At 41.4% G+C, this 19,802-nt stretch overlaps 1 protein-coding gene across 4 annotated transcripts in view; it reads right to left on the bottom strand.

Moving 5' to 3' along the window:
- ube2f (ubiquitin-conjugating enzyme E2F (putative)) overlaps window positions 1-19,802 on the bottom strand; it is a 211,668-nt gene that overhangs the window by 43,705 nt on the left and 148,161 nt on the right. The window lies entirely within an intron of this gene.

The following is a 19,802-nucleotide window of genomic DNA, read 5'->3' as shown; positions in this document are numbered from 1 at the left end:
ATCAGAAAGAGGTGACATAGGATCAGAAGATGTAGGATCCTTGTGGGTAGAGTTAAAAAATTGCAAGGGTAAAAAGACCTCGATGAGACTTATATACAGGCCTCCAAACAATAGCCAGGATGACATAGGGGATTTCAACATGGAGGAAGATCAGGACAATCAGGTTGATACTGGATCCCAAGAGAAAAAGATTGTAGAGTGCTGATGAGATGGCTTTTTTTTTAAGAACAGCTTGTAATTGAGCCTACCAGGGAAAAGTTGTTTCTGGAGTGGGTGTTGTGTAATGAACCTGATTTGATTACATAGCTTAAGGTAAAGGAAGCCTTAGGAGACAGTGACCATAATAATTTGACAGACAAAAGCTCAAATCAGATGTATCAGTATTACAGTGAAGAAACGGTAATTACAGAGGCATAAAAGAGAAGTGGGCCAAAGTTGATTGGAAGGGGACAGTAGTGGTAATGACAACAGAACAGCAATGGCTGGAATTTCTGGGAGCAATTCGGAAGGGACCGGATAGATACATCCCAAAAGAAGAAGCATTCTAAAGAAAGGGCAAGGCAACAATGCCTGACAAGGGAAGTCACGCACAGCATAAAAACAGAAGAGAGGGCATATAATATACCAACAAATTAATGGGAAGTTAGCAGATTGGTAAGCTTTTAAAAACCAACAGAAGGCAATTAAAAAAGCAATAAGGAGAGAAAAGGTGAAATATGAAAGTAATATAAAAGCGGATACCAAAAGGACTTTCAGATATATAAAGAGTAAAAGAGAGGCGAGAGTGGATATTGGACTGCTGGAGACGTAGAAATGAGGTACAAAGAAATGGTGAATGAACTGAATAAGTATTTTGCATCAGTATTCACTGTGGAAGACACCAGCAGTATGCCAAGAATTCAAGGGTGTCAGGAGGGCAGAAGAGGAAGTAGTTGCTGTTACTAAGGAGAAAGTGCTTTGGAAGTTTAAAGGTCTGAAGGTAGATAAGGCAACTGAACTAAAGGGACTATACTCCAGAGTTCTGAAAGAGGTAGCTGAAGAGACTGTAGAGACATTAGTAGACAACTTTGAAGAATTAGTAGATTCTGGAATGGTTCCAGAGGACCAGAAAATTGTAAATGTCACTACACTTCAATAAGGGAGGGAAGCAGAAGAAAGGAAATTATAGGTCAGTTAACTTGATTTCAGTGGTTGGAAAGATGTTAGAGTCCATTACTAAGGATGAAGTTTTGAGGTACTTATCTTGAATGATAAAATAGACCGAAGTCAAAATGGTACTCTGTGCCCACTGTGGTGGCCAGTGCTATTATGTTTGCTGTTGTGTGCTGGGGCAGCAGGTTGAGGGTAGCAGACACCAACAGAATCAACAAACTCATTCGTAAGGCCAGTGATGTTGTGGGGATGGAACTGGACTCTCTCACGGTGGTGTCTGAAAAGAGGATGCTGTCCAAGTTGCATGCAATCTTGGACAATGTCTCCCATCCACTACATAATGTATGGTTGGGCACAGTAGTACAGTAAGCCAGAGACTCATTCTACCGCGATGCAACACTGAGCATCATATGAAGTTATTCCTGCCTGTGGCCATCAAACTTTACAACTCCTCCCTTCGCGGGTCAGACACTCTGAGCCAATAGGCTGGTCCTGGACTTATTTCCTGACATAATTTACATATTATTATTGGATTATTTATGGTTTTATATTGCTATATTTATACTCTATTCTTGGTTGGTGCAACTGTAACGGAACCCAATTTCCCTCGGGATCAATAAAGTATAACTATGACTATGAACTGACAACTGAGTCTTTGGGTTGCTTTGGGTTTGGATCTGAGGACTCAATTTTGGTTTGAAATGCTGTTGTTCGCTTCAATTGTTTGCATGATATTTTTTTTTCTTTCTCTTGCACATTGAATGTTGGTCTTTAATTTTTATTTTCATTCTTTATTTTTCTTTAATTGGGATCTTTCAGGTTTCTTGCTTTGTGGCTACCGCGAGCAAGCAAATCTCAAGGTTGTATAATTTATACATTCTTTGATAATAAATGAATCTTGAACCTTGAGTGATAAAATAGGCCAAAGTCAGAATGGTTTCCTTAAGGCAAAATCTTGCCTGACAATTCTGTTGAAGTTCTTGGAAGAACTAATTGGTAGGATAGACAAAGGAAAGTCAGTGGATGTTGGTATCTTGGAATTTCAGAAGACCTTTGACAAGGTGCCGCATATGAGGCGGTTAAACAAGATAAAAACCCCTGGTAATCCAGGAAAGATACTGGCATGGATGGAAGATTGGCTGACTGGCAGCAGGCAGAGTGGGAATAAAGAAGGCCTTTTCTGGTTGCCTGCTGGTGACTAGTGGTGTTCCGCAGGGGGTCAGTATTGGGACCACTCTTTTCACATTGTATTTCAATGATGTGGATGATCAAATCCATGGTTTTCGGCCAAATTTGCAAGACAATACAAAGATAGTTGGAGGGGCAGGTAGCATCGAGGAAACAGCGAGACTGCAGAAGGACTTGGACAGATTAGGAGAAGGGGTAATGGAGTGATAGATGGAATAGAGTATAGGGAAGTATACAGCCATAAAGGCATAGACTATTTTCTAAGTAAGGTGAAAATTCAGAAATCAGAGGTGCAAAGGGACTTGATGCAGGATTTTCTAAAGACCAATTTCCAGGTTGAGTCGATGGTAAGGAAGGCAAATGCCATGTTAGCATTTATTTCAAGAGGACTAGAATATAAAAGCAAGGAAGAAATGCTGAGGCTTTATAAGAGTAGCTTTGTGCCCCTTGGGGCACCATGGTAGCACGACACTATTATGGCTCGGAGCAACAAAGTTCGGAATTATATTTCAGCATCCTCTGTAAGAAATTTGTGCATCCTTCCCATGAGCACATGGGTTTCCTCTGGGTGGTCTGGTTTCCTTTCACAGTAATCTATTGGTTAGTAGATTAATTGGTCCTTGTAGATTATCCTGCAATTAGGCTTGGGTTAAGTATATGGGTTGCTGAGCGGTGCAACTCGTTGGGCCAGAAGGGCCTATTCTGCACTGTTTCTCTAAGTAAATAAAGTACAAACATTTGTAAATAAATCTAAGTAAGGATGTGCTGGCATTGGAGAGGGTTCAGAGAAGCTTCACGAGAATTATCCCAGGAACGAAAAGGTTAACACATGACCAGTATTTGATGGCTTCGGGTCTGTACTCGCTGGAGTTTAGAAGAATGACGGGATCTCATTGAAGCCTATTGAATATTGAAAGTGGATGTGAAGAGGATGTTTGCTATAGTGGAGCAATCTAAGACCAGAGGGCACAGCCTCAGAATAGAGTGGCAAGCCTTTAGAACAGGGGTGAGGAGGAATTTCTTTAGCCAGAGGGTGGTGCATCTGTGGAATTCATTGCCACAGATGTGGAGGCCAAGTCATTGGTCAAATTTAAAGTGGAGGTTGATTGTCTCGTGATGAGTGAGGGTATCAAAGGTTACGGGGAGGAAGGCAGGAGAATGGGCTTGGGAGAGATAATATAATCAGCCATGATGGAATGGCGGAGCAGAGTCAGTGGGCCAAAAGGCCTAATGCTGCTCTTACGTCTTATGGACAGTTGTTGATGCAGAAAGAGACCTTAAATGGGGTTACTTATAAAGAGAGTGTAATTCTTACAATTTGGTCAGGATTGGCATCTGGTGCACTGGGGAAATATGGTACATGTAAACTTGTTATAGTTGGTCTTTTAAACTTTGTCTAGTGATTCTGTGCAGGGTGCATGTTAAGGAATTTAAAGATGGAACCACTGACAACATGGCATCCCATCAAGTACGGCTCAAATTCTCAAATGTGACAGAAACTAATAGTTTCATGATTTAGGTAAAGGTTCAGCTGGATGCAAGTAAAACATTATTGAAGGACCTCAAAGGCACAAGACGCACAATGGCAAAGTTAATCATGTTATGGGAAATTGCAGACTTCTTTTTGCTGGAAATCATTTTTAGCACATTGGAATGTGTTACGTTCAAGAAAGCATATCTGGGCCGGCTGGTGGCGCAATGACATCAGCGCCGGACCCAGGAATGGAGGTTCACAGGTTCGAAACTAGTCAGGTCCGCTCCCGAGTACACTTTCCATCCGTGCCGGGTTGAGTGTCCAGATCGTAACTCCACCTCGTAAAATAAAGGGAAAAATATTGCGAAAATGGCTGTGTGAGGAGTGGCGTGTCACACAGTCTCTCCCTCTCGCTCCGCGCCTTGTAAAAGCCATGAAAAAGACATCATCACGGATGCACGCAGACACACACAGATGCGCATGTGCACACACACACACACACACACACACACACACGCACACACACACGCACACACACACACACGCACAGACCCGCATGCACACAGGCACACGCGAAAAAAAAAGCATACCTGACTCTGAGACATCTAAAATGGGCATTTTTCTGATTCATAAGATGACAGACCAGTAAATTATGCCAATCACATACTTCTGTGAGAACTGCATTACCTGGATTAATGCTGTCTATTTATTTTGCCAGGTATCTCTCTCCCATGCAAGTTAGTGAGATGAGTCAGAGCGAAGAGCTCCTGAAGCTGGTGTCTACACATACTACGTTACAACAGCGGGGAGGAAATTTTTCAGAGGTATCCAGGTTAATGCACTGACATAATGCAGAATTAATTAGATTAGATTATGAGGACACTCAGTCCTCGTTTATTGTCATTTAGAAATGCATGCATGCATTAAGAAATGATACAATGTTCCTCCAGAGTGATATCACAAAAAAAAAGAGGACAAACCAAAGACTAACACTGACAAGACCACATAATTATAACATATAGTTACAGCAGTGCAAAGCAATACCATAATTTGATAAAGAACAGACCATGGGAATGGTTAAAAAAAAGTCTCAAAGTTCCGATCGAATCCTGATAGTCCCCGATAGCAGCCGGCAGAAGGGAGAAACTCTCTCTGCCATAAACCTCCAGGCACCGACAACTGTTGAAACATTGGAAGCACCCAACCCCAATCGACTCTGAGTCCGTCCGAAAACCGAGCCTCCAACCAGCCCTTCAACACTGAGCACCAACTCTGCCGAGCGCCTCGACCTTGTCCCGGCCGCCGAGCAACAAGCAAAGCCGAGGATTCGCGGCCTTCCCCTCCGGAGATTCAGGATCACACAGTAACAGTGGCAGCGAAAAAGGCATCTCAGAAGTTTCTCCAGATGTTCCTCCGTTCTCTCACGTCTGTCTCCATCAAATCAGGATTGTGCACGGCACCCTACTTGTCAGATAACAGATATCATTCACCGGAGTGGCCGTGCAAGCTGCGTCGCCTTGCCATCTTCTCCTCCCACTTAATGACAGATGAACGACACAGATCAGTGGGCACCCTTCCATATTAACTCCATCTTGCAGCACTTGGACAACAGCCCCCTGTGCCAAAGAAATTCAAGTGCCTATCTAATCACTTAAATACTTCCAGTGACCGACTTTTAACCACTCTCAGGCTCGCCACTCTCTGGGTGAAGTAGATTTCCCCTCTGAATCTCTCCACCCGCTTACTTGAAACATATGTCTTCTGGTTTTATCTACTAATATGGGAAAATGCTTGCTGCAGTCTATTCAATCTATACCCCTCCCCCCATAATTTTATATACCTCAACTGTTACATAGAAACATAGAAACATAGAAAATAGGTGCAGGAGTAGGCCATTCGGCCCTTCGAGCCTGCACCGCCATTTATTATGATCATGGCTGATCATCCAACTCAAAACCCAGCCTTCCCTCCATACCCCCTGACCCCTGTAGCCACAAGGGCCATATCTAACTTCCTTTTAAACATAGCTAATGAACTGGCCTCAACAGTTTGCTGTGGCAGAGAATTCCACAGATTCACCACTCTCTGTGTGAAGAAGTTTTTCCTAACCTCGGTCCTAAAAGGCTTCCCCTCTATCCTCAAACTGTGACCCCTCGTTCTAGACCTCCCCAACATCGGGAACAATCTTCCCGCATCTAGCCTGTCCAATCCCTTTAGGATCTTATACGTTTCAATCAGATCCCCCCTCAATCTTCTAAATTCCAACGAGTACAAGCCCAGTTCATCCAGTCTTTCTTCATATGAAAGACCTGCCATCCCAGGAATCAATCTGGTGAACCTTCTTTGTACTCCCTCTATGGCAAAGATGTCTTTCCTCAGATTAGGGGACCAAAACTGCACACAATACTCCAGGTGTGGTCTCACCAAGGCCTTGTACAACTGCAGTAGTACCTCCCTGCTCCTGTACTCGAATCTTCTCGCTATAAATGCCAGCATACCATTCGCCTTTTTCACCGCCTGCTGTACCTGCATGCCCACTTTCAATGACTGGTGTATAATGACACCCAGGTCTCGTTGCACCTCCCCTTTTCCTAATCGGCCACCATTCAGATAATAATCTGTTTTCCTATTTTTGCCACCAAAGTGGATAACTTCACATTTATCCACATTAAATTGCATCTGCCATGAGTTTGCCCACTCACCCAACCTATCCAAGTCACCCTGCATCCTCTTAGCATCCTCCTCACTGCTAACACTGCCACCCAGCTTTGTGTCATCCGCAAACTTGGAGATGCTGCATTTAATTCCCTCATCCAAGTCATTAATATATATTGTAAACAACTGGGGTCCCAGCACTGAGCCTTGTGGTACCCCACTAGTCACCGCCTGCCATTCTGAAAAGGTCCCGTTTATTCCCACTCTTTGCTTCCTGTCTGCTAACCAATTCTCCACCCACACCAATACCTTACCTCCTTAATTACCTCCACACCAGGGAGAACAGACCCATCCTTTCCAGTCACCCTTCATAACATCCTGGTGAATCTCTTCTGCACCCTCTTCAACACTATCACATCCTTTTGACACTAGGTTGCTGAAGTAATCTTAAAATTATTAAAAATACTCGGACTTCCGGTAAGATGGCGATATGTTTTAATTGCTTAAAATTGTCGCTCCGTTTCATTTTTTACCTCCACACTTATCTTCCTTTTTCTACTTTAGACTGCTAATTTTTTTTTGTTCTCCTACCCGCCTGTGAATACATCTGTCTTACAATGGCCTTTAAGCCCTCTGAAGCTGGGAAAAAAGAAGTTTCTGCGACTGCCTCCGGTTCCTCTGCCAACATTATCGCCATTCTGGACCAGCACTGCCAAGAGATTATATCTGAATTTAAGTCTTCCTTCAGTTTGTTGGAGTCAAAATTGGATCAAATCAATTCCAAAGTGGAGGAACATGCCATTTGTCTTTCTCATCTTGACTCAGAAACCGGAGATTTAAAATGTCCTGTTCAGCAGATGGAAGCTGTTTGTTCTAATTTGAGTGACAATAACACCAAGTTATCATCCAAAATAGCTGATCTCGAAGGTCGGAGCAGAAGGCACAATCTACGTATCCTCGGTCTGCCAGAGGCTATCGAAAGCGGGGCTCCTGTTGAATTCTTTTCCTCCTTACTTTGTGAGGTTTTTGGAAAAGATACTCTTCCGAATTTACCTGAGTTAGACACAGCCCACCGTATACAGGTATTTCGTTCTAAGCCCGAACTGGGCTTCCGGCCTCGCCCAGTTATGCTTTGTTTTCATTGCTATCAGGTGAAAAACCTTTTGATTACGGAAGCACGTCGGAGAGGGAAATTGCATTATCAGGGCCATCCCATTCGTATTGTTGAAGATTATGCTCCTCAAGTTTTGAGGCTAAGTGCCGAATACAAAAGTGTAATGAAAGAGTTTTACAATCGTGGACTTGGGCCCTCACTACGTCACCCCACCCATCTTCGAATAACTCTTAGTTCTGGGGACAAAAAATGGTTCAAATCTGTTACAGAAGCTCAGGAATTCATCAAAAGTCTCCCTGCTGCTACGACTTTTTCAGTCTCGATCTGATTATTGAAAATGGCTGATCACTTTTTTTTTCTCTCCTTTGTTTTCTTCTTATTTTTTTGTTTTCCTTTTAAATTAATTTTTTTAATCACTGAAAACGATTTATTTCTGGTATAAGAAGTTCAGAAACTTATCGAAAGTCTCCTTGTCATTGTGTTTTCTTCAGACTCGATTTGATTATTTAAAAAGGCCAATTTGTTTTTTTCTCTGTTTTCTTATTTTTTTGTTTTCCTTTTAAATTTAATTTTTAATATTACTGAAAATGGTTTAACTCTGTTATAAGTAATTCAGAATTTACTGAAAGTCTCCTTACTATGGTGACTCCTTAATTAATTTTTAAATTACTGAAAATGGTTTAACTCTGCTATAAGTAGTTCAAACCTTATCGAAAGTCTCCTTGCCATGGTGTCTCTTTCAGACTCGATTTGATTATTTAAAATGGCCGATTGCTATTTTTTCTCTCTTTGTTTTTTCTCATTTTTTAAAATATTTTTTGTTTTCCTTTTAAATTTCATTTTTAAATTACTGAAAATGGTTTAACTCTGCTATAAGTAGTTCAGAAATTTACTGAAAGTCTCCTTGCTATGGGGACTCCTTCTAAATGAATTTTAAAATTACTGAAAATGGTTTAACTCTGCTATAAGAAGCTCAGAAATTTTTCGAAAGTCTCCTTCAGACTCGATTTGATTATTTAAAATGGCCGATTGTTACTTTTTTTCCTCTTTTTTTCCCTGTTTTCTTTTTAAATTTTATTTTTTTTAAATTACTGTATTTTCTTTTCTTCGCAGGTATGGTAGTCTGGATTATTATTTCAAGTTAAATCTGTACAATTTTAATTCCAAGTGCATAAGCTCTCTGGTTTTTTTAAAACTGTTAATTAAACGGAGCTCATGAAGCTATACAGAAACTGGAAGTTGGGATTAGGGGTAGTTTTTTTCTGAAGAGCTTGCTGCTGTTATTTGGTAGCTTTCTTGCTTTGGGTTCGGAGGGGAGGGAGGGTTTCCTAGTGCCAACATTATTTAAACAATTCTTGTTTCTTACTTTTGCCCCAGAGCTGTTATTAGAATGTTTGTCCATATTTATGCCTACTACCCTATATGTTTTCTTATATGACAATGGTTAGCCCATTGAATCTTAAAAGCTGGAATATTAAGGGATTGAACCATCCTGTTAAAAAGAGGAAGGCGTTTTCACATCTCAAACAGCTCAAAGCTGACATTGCTTTTTTGCAAGAAACACATATTCATAGTTTTGATAACTCTCGCCTTACGTCTAGGTGGGTGGGACAGTACTTCCATTCTGCCTTTCCAGCTAAAGCCAGGGGAGTTTCAATTCTTATTAACCAGAATGTTCCCTTTGAGCTTCACAACAAAATTTCGGACACAAATGGTCGTTTTATTATTGTCTCTGGGAAATTGTATAATAATAGGGTAGCCTTGGCTAACATCTATGCTCCCAATTCAGATGATGTGGATTTTTTTGACCGTTTCTTTTCTTTACTACCTGACTTGAGTTTATATTCCCTCATATTGGGTGGTGATTTTAATTGTTGGTTAGATCCAGTATTGGATTGATTCTCTTCTGTTCCTAGACTCCCTAGTAAATCTGCTTATCTATTCACTCTTTCCTTTCTAATTATGGTATTTCTGATGTGTGGCATTTTTTCCATCCTACTGAGAGAGATTATTCCTTTTTTACACATGTCCATCATACTTTTACTAGATAGATAGATAGATATACTTTATTGATCCCGAAGGAAATTGGGTTTCGTTACAGCCGCACCAACCAAGAATAGAGCATAAATATAGCAATACAAAAACCACAAACAATCAAACAACAAAATGCAAACTATGCCAGATGGAAAATAAGTCCAGGACCAGTCTATTGGCTCAGGGTGTCTGACCCTCCACGGGAGGAGCTGCAAGTTCGATTGCCACAGGCAGGAACGACCTCATTTCTTACTGGATAATCAGCTGATTCCATTGGTACGCTCTTGCGACTATCAGAGTATAGTGATTTCGGATCATGCCCCAGTTACCCTGTCCATATATTTCCCTGGTCTTCCTCAAATGAACAAACATTGGCATTTTAATCTGACGTTGTTGTCGGATAATGAGTTTGTAAAATTTATGAAGAACCAGATAACTTTTTTTTTTAAGTACTAACGTGTCATCTGAAATCTCATCCCAGGTCGTCTGGGATGCCATGAAAGCATATTTGAGGGGTCAAATAATTTCATATACTGTGAATCTGAAAAGAAAGACCTATTTAGAGCATTTAGACTTGATTGGTCAAATTAAAGCAACAGACCAATTATATGCCTAGACCAAAAATCCTGAATTGTATAAGAAGAGAGTAGGACTTCAAAGTAAGTTTGACCTCATCTCCACTTGGCAGGTTGAACGCCAACTTGAAAGTAAGAGCCGATTTTGTATTCATGGGGATAAGTCCGGTAAGTTTTTAGTTAACCAACTAAGATGCTCTAAAGCTAAACAATAAATCACAAAAATTCGATGGGAAATGGGAACATTACTTCGAATCATTCTGATGTCAATGACACATTTAAGAACTACTATTCTCGACTTTATACTTCTGAATCTTTAAATGAGAATATCTCGGTTGAGCATTTTTAAAATAGTTTAAATATTCCTTCGCTCTCTTCTGACTTTAAAGCAAAACGCAATGAACCATTATCATTAGAAGAAATATCATCTGCCTTTTCTGTATTACAGTCGGGTAAATCTCCCGGGCCTGATGGCTTTTCAGCAGAATTTTATAAATCATTTTCTTCACTGCTTTCGTCTCAATTATTTTTAGTTCTATCCGATTCGTTTAAGCATGGTAAATTGTCTGCATCATTTAACGAGGCATGTATCATTCTTTTAGCCAAAAAAGGTAAAGATCCAACAGAGTGTTCTTCATATAGGCTGATTTCTTTATTAAACGTCGATGTTAAAATTTTGGCTAAAGTTTTGGCTCGTAGATTAGAAAACATTATACTCTCTATTATTTCTGAAGATCAAACTGGTTTTATCAAAAATTGTCTTCCCTTTTTTAATATACGGCGCTTATTTAATATTTTATATTCACCCTCATCTGGGATTCCTGAATGAGTTATTTCTCTTGATCGTGTCGAGCGGAATTATCTTTTTGCGGTTTTAGAAAAATTTGGTTTTGGACTAAGTTTTACTATATGGAATAAATTGCTATATTCGTGTCCCACCGCTTCTGTTTTGACCAATTCTCAGCTATCCCAGTCTTTCAGTCTTAAACGCGGCACTTGTCAAGGTTGCCCTTTAAGTCCCTTACTCTTCGATTTGGCTATGGAGCCACTTGCCATTGCGTTTCGTAGCTGTGCTGAAGTGATGGGGATTTGGAGGGGAGGCGTTGAGCACAAAGTTTCCTTTTATGCTAACGATCTTTTACTTTTTATATCAAACCGATATAAAAATATCCTTCCAAGACCGGAAGAAGCTGCAGAAGATCATGAACACAGCCTAGCACATCACACAAACCAACCTTCCGTCCTTGGACTCACTTTACACCGCACGCTGTCGGAGCAGTGCTGCCAGGATAATCAAGGACACGACCCACCCAGCCAACACACTTTTCGTCCCTCTTCCCTCCGGGAGAAGGCTCAGGAGATTGAAGACTCGTATGGCCAAATTTGGGAACAGTTTCTTTCCAACTGTGATAAGACTGCTGAACGGATCCTGACCTGGATCTGGGCTGTACCCTCCAAATATCCAGACCTGCCTCTCGGTTTTTTTGCACTACCTTACTTTCCGCTTTCTATTTTCTATCTATGATTTATAATTTAAATTTTTAATATTTACTATCGATTTGTACTCCAGGGAGCGTGAAGCGCAGAATCAAATATCGCTGTGATGATTGTACGCTCCAGTATCAATTGTTTGGCGACAATAAACTATAAAGTATAAACCTGACTACCTCCTTACCCTCAATGTTTTGTGTGTGTATATGAGTGTGAGGGCAGTTTGTTGTTCTTGGTGCCGGATGTGGGAGGCCTCGGAGTCTCCAAGCCTCCTGGACGTCCACATCTGCGCCAGGTGCGCCGAGATGCAGCTCCTAAGGGACCGCGTTAGGGAACCTGAAGGCTTTGTGTGTCAATGCAAGGAGCATTCATAACAAGGTGGATGAATTAAAAGTGCAGATTGTTATTGATGAATATGATATAGCTGGGATCACAGAGACATGGCTGCAGGGTGACCAAGGATGGGGGCTCAACATTCAGGGATATTCAATATTCAGGAGGGATAGACATGAAAGAAAAGGAGGTGGGGTAGCATTGCTGGTTAGAGAGGAGATTAATGCAATAGAAAGGAAGAAAATTAGCCGGGAGGATGTGGAATCAATATGGGTAGAGCTGCATAACCTTAAGGGGCAGAAAACGCTGGTGGAAGTTGTGTACAGGCCACCTAACAGTAGTAGTGGGATTCAGGATGGTATTAAACAGGAAATTAGAAATGCGTGCAATAAAGGAACAGCAGTTATAATGGGTGACTTCAATCTACATATAGATTGGGTGAACCAAATTGGTAAGGGTGCTGAGGAAGAGGATTTCTTGGAATGTATGCGGGATGGTTTTTTGAACCAACATGTTGAGGAACCAACTAGAGGGCAGGCTATTCTAGACTGGGTATTGAGCAATGAGGAAAGGTTAATTAGCAATCTTGTCATGAGAGGCTCCTTGGGTAAGAGTGACCATAATATGGTGAAATGCTTTATTAAGAGGGAGAGTGACATAGTTAATTCAGAAACAAAGGTTCTGAACTTAAAGAAGGGTAACTTTGAAGGTATGAACGTGAATTAGCTAAGATAGACTGACAAATGACACTTAAAGGGTTGACGGTGGATATGCAATGGCAAGCATTTAAAGATCGCATGGATTAACTACAACAATTGTTCATCCCAGTTTGGCAAAAGAATAAATCAAGGGAGGTAGTGCACCCGTGGCTGACAAGGGAAATTAGGGATAGTATCAATTCCAAAGAAGAAGCAAACAAATTAGCCAGAAAAAGTGGCTCACCTGAGGACTGGGAGAAATTCAGAGTCCAGCAGAGGAGGACAAAGGGCTTAATTAGGAAGGGGAAAAAAGATTATGAGAGGAAACTGGCAGGGCACAGAAAAACTGACTGTAAAAGCTTTAATAGATATGTGAAAAGAAAAAGATTGGTTAAGACAAATGTAGGTCCCCTACAAACAGAAACAGGTGAATTGATTATGGGGAGCAAGGACATGGCAGACCAATTGAATAACTACTTTGGTTCTGTCTTCAATAAGGAGGACATAAATAATCTTCCGGAAAGAGTAGGGGACAGAGGGTCCAGTGAGATGGAGGAACTGAGGGAAATACATGTTATTAGGGAAGTGGTGTTAGGTAAATTGAAGGGATTAAAGGCAGATAAATCCCCAGGGCCAGATGGTCGGCATCCCAGAGTGCTTAAGGAAGTAGCCCAAGAAATAGTGGATGCATTAGTGATAATTTTTCAAAACTCTTTAGATTCTGGACTAGTTCCTGAGGATTGGAGGGTGGCTAATGTAACCCCGCTTTTTAAAAAAGAAGGGAGAGAGAAACCGGGGAATTATAGACCGGTTAGCCTGACATCGGTGATGGGGAAAATGCTAGAGCCAGTTATCAAAGATGTGATAACAGCACATTTGGAAAGCGGTGAAATCATCGGACAAAGTCAGCATGGATTTGTGAAAGGAAAATCATGTCTGACGAATCTCATAGAATTTTTTGAGGATGTAACTCGTAGAGTGGATAGGGGAGAACCAGTGGATGTGGTATATTTGGATTTTCAAAAAGCTTTTGACAAGGTCCCACTCAGGTGATTAGTGTGCAAACTTAAAGCACACGGTATTGGGGGTAAGGTATTGATGTGGATAGAGAATTGGTTGGCAGACAGGAAGCAAAGAGTGGGAATAAACGGGACCTTTTCAGAATGGCAGGCAGTGACTAGTGGGGTACTGCAAGGCTCAGTGCTGGGACCCCAGTTGTTTACAATATATATTAATGACTTAGATGAGGGAATTAAATGCAGCATCTCCAAGTTTGCGGATGGCCTGAAGCTGGGTGGCAGTGTTAGCTGTGAGGAGGATGCTAAGAGGATGCAGGGTGACTTGGATAGGTTAGGTGAGTGGGCAAATTCATGGCAGATGCAATTTAATGTGGTAAATGTGAGGTTATCCACTTTGGTGGCAAAAACAGGAAAACAGATTATTATCTGAATGGTGGCCAATTAGGAAAAGGGGAGATGCAACGACAGCTGGGTGTCATTATACACCAGTCATTGAAAGTGGGCATGCAGGTACAGCAGACAGTGAAAAAGGCGAATGGTATGCTGGCATTCATAGCAAGAGGATTCGAGTACAGGAGCAGGGAGGTACTACGGCAGTTGTACAAGGCCTTGGTGAGACCACACCTGGAGTATTGTGTGCAGATTTGGTCCCCTAATCTGAGGAAAGACATCCTTGCCATAAAGGGAGTACAAAGAAGGTTCACCAGATTGATTCCTGGGATGGCAGGACTTTCATATGATGAAAGACTGGATCAACTAGGCTTATACTCGTTGGAATTTAGAAGATTGAGGGGGGATATTATTGAAACATATAAAATCCTAAAGGGATTGGACAGGCTAGATGCAGGAAGATTGTTCCCGACGTTGGGGAAGTCCAGAACAAGGAGTCACAGTTTGAGGATAAAGGGGAAGCCTTTTAGGACCGAGATTAGGAAAAACTTCTTCACACAGGAAGTGGTGAATCTGTGGAATTCTCTGCCACAGGAAACAGTTGAGGCCAGTTCATTGACTATATTTAAGAGGGAGTTAGATATGGCCCTTGTGGCTAAAGGGATCAGGGGGTATGGGGGGAAGGCTGGTACAGGGTTCTGAGTTGGATGATCAACCATGATCATACTGAATGGCGGTGCAGGCTCGAAGGGCCGAATGGCCTACTCCTGCACCTATTTTCTATGTTTCTATGTTTTCACTTCTTAATAAATTTAGCCAACTTCCTGAGACCGACTAAATGCCGAACATTATCTTTTGCCTCTCTCTTGGCTGGACGGTTGGTTCTCCTTAGGTGGAAAGATGTTGCCCCACCCACTCATGCTCAATGTCTTAGTGATATTATGGCCTGTTTAGACCTTGAAAAGATTAATTATTCACTTCTCAATTCGGACATAAAGTTTCATAAGGTGTGGGGACCTTTTCTTGAATATTTTCACAATTCTTCTTCAGGGTAAGTTTATCCTTTTTTTGTGTATGCTACAATCCCTTACTTCCAGCTTTTTTTTTGTAAGTTATACGTTTTTTTGTTGTGAATTACATTACATTTTTGGTAGTCGGCATTTATATTTACAGTTCTCTGGGGCTGAATGCTCTGATTGATTTTTTTTCTTTTATATGCACAATGGTTGGCCTGGGTTTTTCTCTTTTCAGTGGGAGGTTGGGGTGGATACTAATTTTACATAATTCTCTTTTGGGTACTTGTTTTATTGTTATGAATTACATATTGGATTTGTTTGTTTCGCACTATATAAATCTCCATTTTGTTGTTGGGTTCTCCTTCTGTAGTTTCTTGTAGAAATGCATAAAAAATTAATTTAAAAAAATACCCAATTTGACTGCAAATTACAAAGCTTCAAATACACTACTCCAATAATTTCAAATAAAAATGATGCAAATCTGGCATCAAAACAATAATGAAAAAAAAGCTGCCTACCAAAACCTGATAAAAGGCAGGATACATTTTAGCAGTATATCCTTCAACAGTTACAGGTTAATGGCCTGTACCCAAAACACTAAACTGCCATTGATTGAATTGATGAGCTTTTCCAGAACAAAGAAGCAATATAAATAGAAGCTTTGTGTCAGCTGAAGATGCCTTCAGGATTATTTCTCAGCAAGGGATACAATTTTAAAAGGCAGAACTATACCCCAATAGATTTGATTAACTGCCTGCAATGGAATGGCTCAGTTATTTCAGGCACAGGATCATGTATCGTGGCAGATGTTGCAATACTACTCTGCAGACTCTTAGTGAATTGCTTAAGCAGTGGAGTCAACTGCAGTCTGTTAAGGTTTTATACATGATAATGTGGAAATAAATCAAAAGTCAACCCCCCTTGTGCTTTCCATCTGGCCTACAATTATGCCACAGTAAACACTGCACCAGTTTCTTGGCTCTGTGGCTACTGATCACAAGCACTCACAAAATGCCACGGCCACAACAACATGCCAAGGTGACATTTATCAGGAAGCTATTTTTAGGTGCGACACAAAATCCGTTTGCCAATGACAACAGTAAATATACCCCATGTGTCTTTCTCAAGTAACACACTGTACGATACAGGCATCATTCCCACCAAAAAAATCACTTCCCAATGTGTGGTGACACTTCTGGGATGCCCCAGCACATTCATGACACATGTCACTGTATGTTTCAATGTACATGTGATACATAAATCTAAGTCTGAAGCTGACTCTGAGGCAAATGTGAACAAACTAAGGACGTGGATTGCCTCTAGAGATTGGCCATAGCAGAAAAGTGACTGAGGGAAGGGCAGGACTACCAACTCAGTGGTCTAGTATATTTTAGGCGTGACAAAGAAACAGGTAGGAGTGGAAGAGGTATTGCTTTTTTTTGAAAAGGAGATAGTGCTTAGAGAGCATATTCCTGGGTGATCATCAAATGAGGCTACTAGAAGGGTAGAGCTAGTGGGAGATTTCTGTTTTCTAGTATCATTGTGGCCACTCAGAGTGCAAAGGGCCTGGATGGGGCAGATTTTGTGTGATGCATGCAAGACAGTTTCCTCACACATACATAGAGTATGAATACTGGGGAAGGAGCAATACTGGACCTCCTCTTGGGGAATGAGGTGGGCCAAGCACCTGAAGTGGCAGATGAAGAGGAATGTGGGTCCAGTGACCACAATTCTATTAGTTTTAAACCAGTCATAGAAAAAGATGGTACAGGCCACAGGTTAAAGTTCTGAACTGGAAAAGGACCAGCTTTGAGAACATTTACACATTTTTGAGAAGATTTAGCTGGTTTCAACTGGCTGACCTTATTTAAAGGCAAAGGATCAGTTGGTAAGTGACAGACTTTTAAAGTGGTCATATTAAGAGTCCAGGAGTAGCACTTTCCTGTTAAGAGTGAAGGGTAGATGTACCAAGTTCAGTGAAGCCTGACTGACGAAAGATATCAAGGTTCTGCTCGGGAAAAAGAAGGAAGGATATATCACATTTAGGCAGCTGGGCATGAATGAATCCCTTAATGAATAAGGAGGTGTTGGGGGGAGGGGGTCAAGAGGAAAGAGTACAAGCTGATGAAATCAGATTAAGGGGTAGGTGGGTGGGGATGAAGTGAGAAGCTGTGAGGTGATAGCTCTGTAAGAGATAAAGGGCTGAAGGAGAATTTGATTGGAGAGGAGAGTGAACCATGGGAGAAAGGACAGGGGGAGGGGACAGAGGGAGGTGATGGGCAGGTGAAGAGAAGGGGAAGGAGAGGAGCTAGAATGGGGAATGGAAAAAGAGAGAAGGAGAAAGGGGAAGAAATTACCTAACGTTAGTGAAATCGGTGTTCATATCATCAGGTTGGAGGCTACCCAGTCAAAACATGTGATGCTACTCCTCCAATCGGAGAGTGGCCTCATCGTACAGCAGGTCATGAACTGACATGTTGGAATGGGAATGGGAAGTAGAATTAAAATGGGTGACCTCTCAGGCCCTGAACAGTGCTGAGGGAGGAGTTATAGAGGCAGATGTAGCATTTGTCCTGCTTGCAGAGATAAGTGCTAGGACAGAAATCAGTGGGGAGAGATGAGTGGAGAAGGGAGTCGCATAGAGAGCAAACCCCGTGGGATGCGGAGAGTGGTGGAGGTGTGGAGATGTGCTTAGTGGTAGGATCCTGTTGAAGATGGAGAAAGTTATGGAGAATGATGTGACAAGGGGTGGAAGGTAAGCACAAGAGGAACACCATCCCTGCTTTGGCAGCAGGAAGATGGGGTGAGAGCAGATGCCTGGGAAATGGAGGAGATGCAGGTGAAGCAGTATCGATGGTAGAGTAAGAGAAACCACATTCTTTGAAGGAGGAGATCTCAAACATTCTGGACAGAAAGTCTCAACTTGAGAACAGATGCGGTGGAGACAGAGAGACAGAAAAGGGAATAGCATTTTTACAAGTGACAGGATGAAAAAAGGAATAATCAAGATAATTGTGAGAGTCGGTAAGCTTATACTGTAAAACATCAGTGAACAGTGGATCAAGAAAGGAGAGAGAGGTGTCCAAGATAGACCAAGTAAATTTGAGGGCAGGGTGGAAGTTGGAGGCAAAGTTGAATAAACTGATGAGTTAAGCGTGGAAACATGAAATAGCACCAATGCCGTCGTCTATGTAGCACAGAAAGAGTTGGAGATCATTTCCAGTGTAGGGTCGGATCATGGACTGTTCTACATAGCCGACGAAACGGCAGGCATAACTGGGGCCCAAGTGGGTGCCCATGGTTACACCTTGGGTTTGGAGAAAGTGAAAGGAGCTGAAAGAGAAATTGTTGAGGGTGAGGATCAGTTTCACCAGATGGAGGAGAGTGGTAGTGGTGGTGGAAGGGGACAGGCCTCTTTTCTAGAAAGAAGAGAAGAGTTTTGAAGCCCAACTTCAGTTGGAGGGAAGATACTGGATGGAATTCTGAGGAACAAGATCTACCTTTACTTGCATAATCAGGGGCCGGTCAGGAATAGTCAGCACGGTTTTGTGCATGGGAGTTCACAGCTACTTAGTCTTTCGGAGTTTTTTGTGAATAGGTTACTGAGAGGATAGATAAAGGGTGGGTAGTAGATGTTGTCTACATTAATTTTAATAAGGCTTTTGACAAAATTCATCATGGTAGGCTAATCTGGAAGGCATAGGGTTCAGTGGGAACTAATGAGGTAGATTCAAAATTTCCTCAAAGTAGAGAGTCATGGTTGAGGTTTGATTTTCCGATTGGAGGACTGTGACTAATGAAGAGAGCAAAGGTCAACGTTGGGACCTCTGTTAATCATTATGTATGTAAATGATTTAGATGTGAGTGTACATTGCATGATTAGCAATTTTTCTGCTGACACTAAATTAGAGTCTTTTTGATGGTGAAGCAGGTTACAATGAATTGCAAAGAGATATTGATCAGTTAGAGAAATGAATTTCAACTTAGATAAGTGTGAGGTGATTATTTTCAACATTGAAACCATAGTAGGACTTATCAGCAAATGACAGGGCACTGATGAGTTTTGGGGAATAGCGGGACAGGACAGAAGGGAGATATTTTAAAAATACCTGAGACATAACTTCTTTATACAGTGGATAGTGAGTACCTTATGGAAGGGGAAGCAGTAAAAGAAAGTGACCCAGATGGTCAAATAGAGGGGCTCAATCTATCTATCTATTGCTACAAAGTTAAATTCAGCTTAAATAAATTTAACTATTAAGGACTAGTAGTACAAAGTCAAGGTTAGACTTTCTTTCTGGGCAGAACCGCCTTAATATCTCTGGATGGTAGATAGTCCATTTAAGCCTGACCAAAATTGAAAGCTGAGTAGAGTATAGCAGGACAAAAGTGATGGATTGAAAGTCATTTATTTTCTCAGTGGTTCACATGTTAATGTAAGCTAAGCTTTTTTTCAATATATTCAGTAGGGGTTTTCACTAAATTAGCAATACATACACCACAGTTTCCACATCAAAGTTATATCATTATCTTCAAATTAACGACTCTGGCAGCTTGACAAGCCAGGCTTTGGCACAATTAGTTTTGAAAGGCACCAGAAGCGTGCCTATGGTGAATCAGAGGGAATGAGAAGAAAGATGAAACTACAGTGAATTTCTGACCT

Source organism: Mobula hypostoma, chromosome 6 (assembly GCF_963921235.1).
Source record: "Mobula hypostoma chromosome 6, sMobHyp1.1, whole genome shotgun sequence".
Taxonomy (NCBI): Eukaryota; Metazoa; Chordata; class Chondrichthyes; order Myliobatiformes; family Myliobatidae; genus Mobula; species Mobula hypostoma.
This window is presented reverse-complemented; position numbering and strand designations above follow the sequence as displayed.